At 40.0% G+C, this 6697-nt stretch overlaps 1 long non-coding RNA gene across 1 annotated transcript; it reads left to right on the top strand.

Moving 5' to 3' along the window:
- Positions 1-1498: 1498 nt before the first annotated feature.
- LOC147752529 (uncharacterized) lies at positions 1499-6035 on the top strand. The gene is made up of 2 exons (XR_015313820.1): positions 1499-2428; positions 2739-6035. It is a non-coding gene; the product is annotated as an uncharacterized LOC147752529 (long non-coding RNA).
- Positions 6036-6697: the final 662 nt, after the last annotated feature.

Raw genomic sequence — 6697 nt, 5'->3', positions numbered from 1 at the left:
CGATCCTGGCTGTTACCTGGTCCCTTGCAAAGCAGAAACACGCTTTCTTATATCAGTGCCTTTGCCCCCGCTTCTGCCTTTTTCGCGGCTCTTCTCTTCTGCTGTTCTCCTGCTGCCGCTCGTGGTTGTTGTTGTACTCGCTGTTGCTATGCCACACTGAACGCACACAGAGTGAGTTTTGTAGCGTATTTGTACACAAAGGTCTGCTTTACCAACCGTAAAGAACCGCCATACCATCAAAGCTCAGACTTGTTGTCTTTACGCGTTGCCAAAGCCTTTTATCGAAACTCGACTGGTTTTGGTTTTCAATGTCCGAACGCGGTTCCGTAGAGTGGAATGTTTTGCGGTTGATACCCCGTACAAAAAGGATGCAGATACACATAAACCACTTATATGAATGTTGCTATTAAGCGACCATAATGGCGATTATTAGACGTATAACTTATTCACTCACTTTTCTTTTGCACAGCATGGATTAGCAATCGTTTCTATCTAAAGCTGAGCGAGCTGAAAATTAAAGTAGCAACTGAAACAAGATTCCTCGGTTCAGCTGAGATTGATTGTCTGCATAAAGTGCAAGCAAAATTGCCTCCAGTGCTATATCTGGTAGTAAGAAAGAGCTGGTATGACAAAAAAAAAAGATGGAGCGGCCGCCATTGCAGAGCCCTACCGTTCTTTTTCCAGTTCTTTATGTTCTGCTCGCTGCGGAAACCGGCTGAATATACCATGACTGCAAATGCTGCTAAAATTAGCAAATTAATTATCTTTTCTTGAATATCTAACAAGTCTCGGTAAGTCGTCCTAGCGAAACATGTGCGTATGTAATTGTTGTTAAACAGGGTACGTATATGTGGTTGAGTAAAAAAAGGCCGTAACGCTAATGTAATAGAGATTTCGCACCCGCGAAGTTAGATGAAGACGAACTCTGACGATGATGACGAAAGAAGTCAAGGGATAATTCTCTTAGCGGTGTGCTTCACCAAGATTACTAACTAAGCAAACTTAAAAGTGTCTTTTCATATATCTTTTAAAGTTAAACGGTAGGTGTGCAACAGCAATTCGGTCGGACAAGATATAGTAGCAGTAACAATAGTACGACGGGGGAAAATTACAATATAAAGACTGAACTGGATAGTATTGAGAGCGGGTTAACGAACTGCTTGCGTCGTTCACCCCACTAACAGCAGCAGTAGCTTGAATAATTGCTTCATCAACTTGCCTTTGAACTCCCAGCGTAAGGTTCGGTTGACAGACAGTGAAACAAATATGAACAAAGTGTGTGTTCATGTGACAAAACATTACCTTACGCTGCTGTTTTCTAAACGGGCACTATTAAGTCAGAGACAGCCCGGACAGCGTAAGGGGCAAAGAGAATGAGGACACGACAGGATAGAGGATAAAGTGGGGCTTTTCTAAAGAAAACGAAACGAAAAATAGAAGAAATGGCTTGAGGTGGCTTGCTTATAAAATAAAGTAGTGCTGCGCAAGCCAACACGTGTCATTTTACAAAGGCAAGTGCCACAGTACGATGGTCCTTGACCTTTCGAAAGCCCATCCTGAAACATCGCAATGACCGGTATTTCGACACTGCAGCAGCAGAGGCTGCAGCGCCAACAATGCTACGTCAAAAGCTGAAAGTTTCGAGCGCCACACATTGGAGAAAACCGCCAGGTTGCACGTACGCATTTACGTTTCTTTTTCTCATTGTGTTTGTCGGCCACTACTACTGCTGCCGGCGCTAGTTCTCTTGTTCGTATAATTAACCGACTCTGACTAAACGACGTGAGTTGTTTGAACGGAGAACTGTTTGCTGGTGCCATAGCTAGGGTTTTAGAGGCAACAGAAGGGTAATTCGATGGAAAAGGCGGCACGGGACGCAATGAACGACTGAACTTATGCATTGGGCTCAGCAAACATCCACTCAGTCTCCCACGGCGGTAAAGCAACGCTCACCAAAGGTGTCCTGCGTCGCTGGAAAGATGCCACAGCGGAAAAGTGGAAATATCATCATCATCGTTATCATCAGAAAGGAATTGGAGAACGACGGACGGGCAAAGCGGACAGCTGTAAAGTAATGGCAGCTAGTGAGCTAGGATACGGCCAGCCGTAAATCCCCCCGCCGTTCACCCCCGCTCTTCTTTTCTCCTCCTAAGGCTGTGCGAGCTGCGCGCGGCTGTTCTGTGAAGGCCACCATCATTTGGTCATCTTATAGGTCGCGATCAAGGGAGAACGCGAGAAATGTTGAGAGGTAAAAGTAGAAAAATGCATAGCTAGTGGCTCCGGAGGCCCAATTCGACTGAGTTAGTTATTTTCATTTGCTCGTTCTCTACCGGCCTTGTGCCAATCTTTGCCAAGCTTCTCCCTCACCTGATGTCGTCAGGAGTAGGCCTAAAAGTGAACAGGAGAACTGCAACGTAACCAGCGACTCGTGAGTTGATCAGGCTTGAAATTTTAATTATTAAAAAGCTAAGCAAATCTGTACTGTTGCCATTATTATGTTTTGTTTTATTATGGATCTCCTACTAAACATCGATATCGAAATAGTGCTTTGCGGTCCAACGATTAGGCTAGATGCACATTATAATTAAATAAGCTGATGTGTACCTCCTCCTATGTATTTTGATTACCGTTGCAATATTTTAGGCTTTATTTTTTCAGAATATTTCAGTAGAGCAGTCTCTGTTTTCCGAATTACACTTTCCTGCCTTGGGTAAAAGTTAGTTTTGCTAATATTCCAGGTAATCTCAATATAACTAAGTAACTGCTACCTTGACGGGGGGCGAATTGTGGTTGCGCTGATTGTTTAACTCAGATACTTGAAATCATTTATATGACTTCGGCAACGCAGAGTGCTAAACATATCGCTATTAGCCCGCTTTGATGAAGAAATGTGTCATGGCTTGGTCGCCGCTTGAGGCTCTCTCAGCTATTTCAGGAGACGTCTGCGCAGTTCAGTTAAACTCTTCCGAACGACACATAGACATCAGTAGCAATTTAGGTTTTTGCTAAATGTACAAAAGAGGCTGAAGCGTGAGAAAAAGAGGGTGGCTTCCGCGTTAGGCACGAGAGCAGACGACGCGTATGTGAAGTAATGTGTATGGTATGGTAGACTTGTCGAACTTTGTGGCAACGATAACGACGTAACAGCAGAAGGTAACTCCTCTGGGACCTTATCTAACTGTACGCCTTACAAACGTCGCAATGCACGTCTCGGCTGCTGGTATGAGTAAGCAGATAATAGAGGCCCGTTCATTATCTTTGAACGAATTTGCTTGTGGCATTCATAACAAAACGACTATTAATTATGTAGTACCATATAGTTGTAGAGCTTTAGGAACAATATTCTATTCATCAATGCTTTAAATTAGTGACTAAAACACAGAGCAACAGCCACGAACTGGTTATAAAACTAGAAGAAAAAAAAAACAGACGATTTTCTCTAGAGGCCGTTAATGCCTTATGGCATTACATTTAGAGCTGAGGTATGTAACGGTAAAACATGTCGGTTCATAATTAAGAGCTTTAAGCGCGTAGCGACATTATATACTCTTACCGTAGTTGACGCATTTAGACAGTAGAATTCTTTACTTACTTTACGAGCTAATCACTTGCAATACACACTGTCGCAATTAAACTTTGTTGGATGAGATTTAGAAGAAACGAAAAAAAAAAACTTGAATGAAATAATCTACTATTACACATTTGCTTTTTGAATTAGAGAATCGTGTTTGTTAAATACGAATTAGCAGCTTCGGAGTAGAACACCAGCGCCATTCTACCGCGAAATTCAAATGTTTGTTGGTCCTTTTACTTAAGAAGCTATATCTTTTTTTTTTTTTTTTTTTTTTTTTTTTTTTTTTTAGCATCAATATAACGGCGAGATCGAGCGTCTAAGGCATACGTATCGCATCGAGCTGATACATTTCAAAATACTACGCTACAAATCACAATTTTGAATGTACCATCCAAAGTGATTATTATATATTAGAATTTCCAGTTATAGCTGTCGTTACCATTTGGCCACGCAGCAATAGGACATCCGCAATTTTCGTTTAGACATATAAAATGCGAGATGGCCATTGAAGAGATGCAGCCGTTACACAGTAAATTCAATAGTGACCTATTTCAAATCAATGCTAATGCTGTTAGATTACTGTTGCAAAGCAAACAAGAAGCAGTTGAATATCTAAAATACCAAACTATATCACTAATATAGTCGTCACTATCGGGATGAATTTTCCAATTGAATATGGCAAGCTGACAAGAATAGTTGATCGAATAATAACTAGAGCATGTTACGGGTTGTCCGCTTCTATACGAAACTAGTTCACCGCGGCCTGATGGACCACGGTAAGCATGGCATATTGATTCATCTTATAGTATACTAATTTTAATAAAATTATCAAAATTTAAAGTAAAATTTCCAATTTATAAAAGATAAAATTGTTGAAATTAAATCGTCGTTAAATTCAAGCGTGAGCCTTACGCTTATATGAATTACTACGCTGTTTTTTTTTTTACCGCGATTGAGGTACATGTAGCTAAGCGAAACCAGTCTGGATATCTTGCAAAGATAATTATTGCGGCTATTATAGAAATGCCTATTGAGCTGTTACGGTACGTCATAGGTCATCGGAACGTACGACGATATCTGATTCGCTAGACGATTTTTCCGTCTGTTTCTAGAGAAAAACAGGAAAAACATTATCCGTTTGGAGCTCCTTACGAAGCGTCTTCCACAGGCGTTCCATAGCTGGACCAGTAGTGCTTGTTAATTTTTTATCATCGGTCGATTCTCGCTATTTAATAATAGGCTACTCAGTTTCTGTAAAACAATTTTTCTTTTCTTGTCACTGTTGCGACGATGAAACAAACCATTTGGCATTTTTAAATTCAGGTGAAAGCCATAATATTTTCAATTAGAGGGGCTTTAGACGTTAAAAAATCAGCATCGTATCGCAATAGCCATAAACCTCCGCTTTATTCTTTTTAAGCGTTAAAAAAATTCCAATCTCTGGATAAGGTTTCTAAGTAAGTATTGGTCTGTTAACGACGAGGAGCTCTTATTCATATTTGTTTATAGATTTTCTATTGTCTTCCCCAGAGGGTGCCTCTGTTTTTGCTCTTGTCCTGATACCGAAATCAATGTAAAAGTGTAACATCCATAAAACTATATCCGTCGAGTATTGCCCGTCGGTGTCGTTCGAAGTTGGCCGTCTGAATTTGCTAGGACACATGTAGATACCCAGTCTTTGCAATGGGTACAATAGAGCACGATTCGATATATCCTAATTTCTCTTTTCTCGTCACAAAGATGTTATGCGTTCTTCTTGAGCACTGAACGCTTGACGCATTCTAACATTCTACGTAAATCTAGACAAGTGAAGCCCGTTGACTCATCTGATTCACAAATGCCATAGGGACATTTAGATATTTACGCTAGTCTTTAGAACCAGTGTACCACTGCCGTAAAAATATAGTTTTTCTTTTTTGCTTAGGGCATAATGAATCATATATATACATATATATATCTCGTATTTCTCAAAAAGGCAAAGTATCGATGATTGGCGTGGAGTAAAGTGGAGGAACAGTCGATACCTGATGCTACAGATTAATAAAAAAAAATGCGATAATTTCGGTATATTTAGATTATACAATATACATTTCTTCAAAACTGCAGATTATCTGTATTTTGCATATTATATACGAATTACCGAAATCGTTCCTCGGAAAATCGAGCAGTACTCTGACACAAGGCAGTCTTTCTGTTAATTAATCGTTGTAGTACCCTTTGCAGTGTCGAGCCCAAAAGTATATAATTTCGTACAATTTGTCAAAGACGGTGAATGAAGGGCGAAACTATGACTTAGAGCAAACATCGTAGGGTTAACGTATCAAGGAGGGAGCGCTTTATGGAGGAACGTTTATATTATTCGAAATCAAGCCATCGTTCAGATAAGTTGAAACTGGTTCAACGACATCTATCGCACACTCGTCGCGTCTAGGGTCTCATCTTTTAAAAACAACAATACAAACTGTAACAGCTATTTACTTTCAGTCTGAATAGAAATCAATCACTAAATAGAACTCTTGTGCTTGCACACACTGAAGAACTGGAAACACGTTCAGGGACTATAGCGCGCTGGATGAATGAATCGAAGAGTCTTAAGAAACTGTTCTCGTATTCCGATTTTTTTTCCAATTTCCAAATATTATTCCAATAAAAAAACCAATTCTAGTACCGAATACGATTTAAGACACCGTAACGATATAGAACAGGTTAATACCGTACTGTAAAAACAACAACACGGTGTCAATATTATCTATGAATAGCAATAACGAACCCATCTTTTCTGTCTTGATCATAGTAAGGGCCGTTTTGGATCCATGAGTTTCCACATGACATAGCAAATAGGCTCCAAGCAAAAATACATCATCTTGCGACCCAGTCGGAGCTCAACAAGTAGATCTGTAAACTAAAACAGTTAACTAGTTAGCTTTCTGTGTACACGCAAGAATGTGGCTAAGATATATCACAATAGTATCTATTTTTTATGTGCAGAGATCGATCTCCAGATATACCTCCCCTTAAAATGCATCCAGGCCTCGTGTTCGTGAATACCCTACGATGCTATGGCAAACAGCTTACAACGAAAAGCATAAACGTAAAATCAGCTTTTTAGAAAAAAGAAAATTA

Source organism: Varroa jacobsoni, unplaced genomic scaffold, assembly GCF_002532875.2.
Source record: "Varroa jacobsoni isolate VJ856 unplaced genomic scaffold, vjacob_1.0 scaffold_1190, whole genome shotgun sequence".
NCBI lineage: Eukaryota > Metazoa > Arthropoda > Arachnida > Mesostigmata > Varroidae > Varroa > Varroa jacobsoni.
This window is presented reverse-complemented; position numbering and strand designations above follow the sequence as displayed.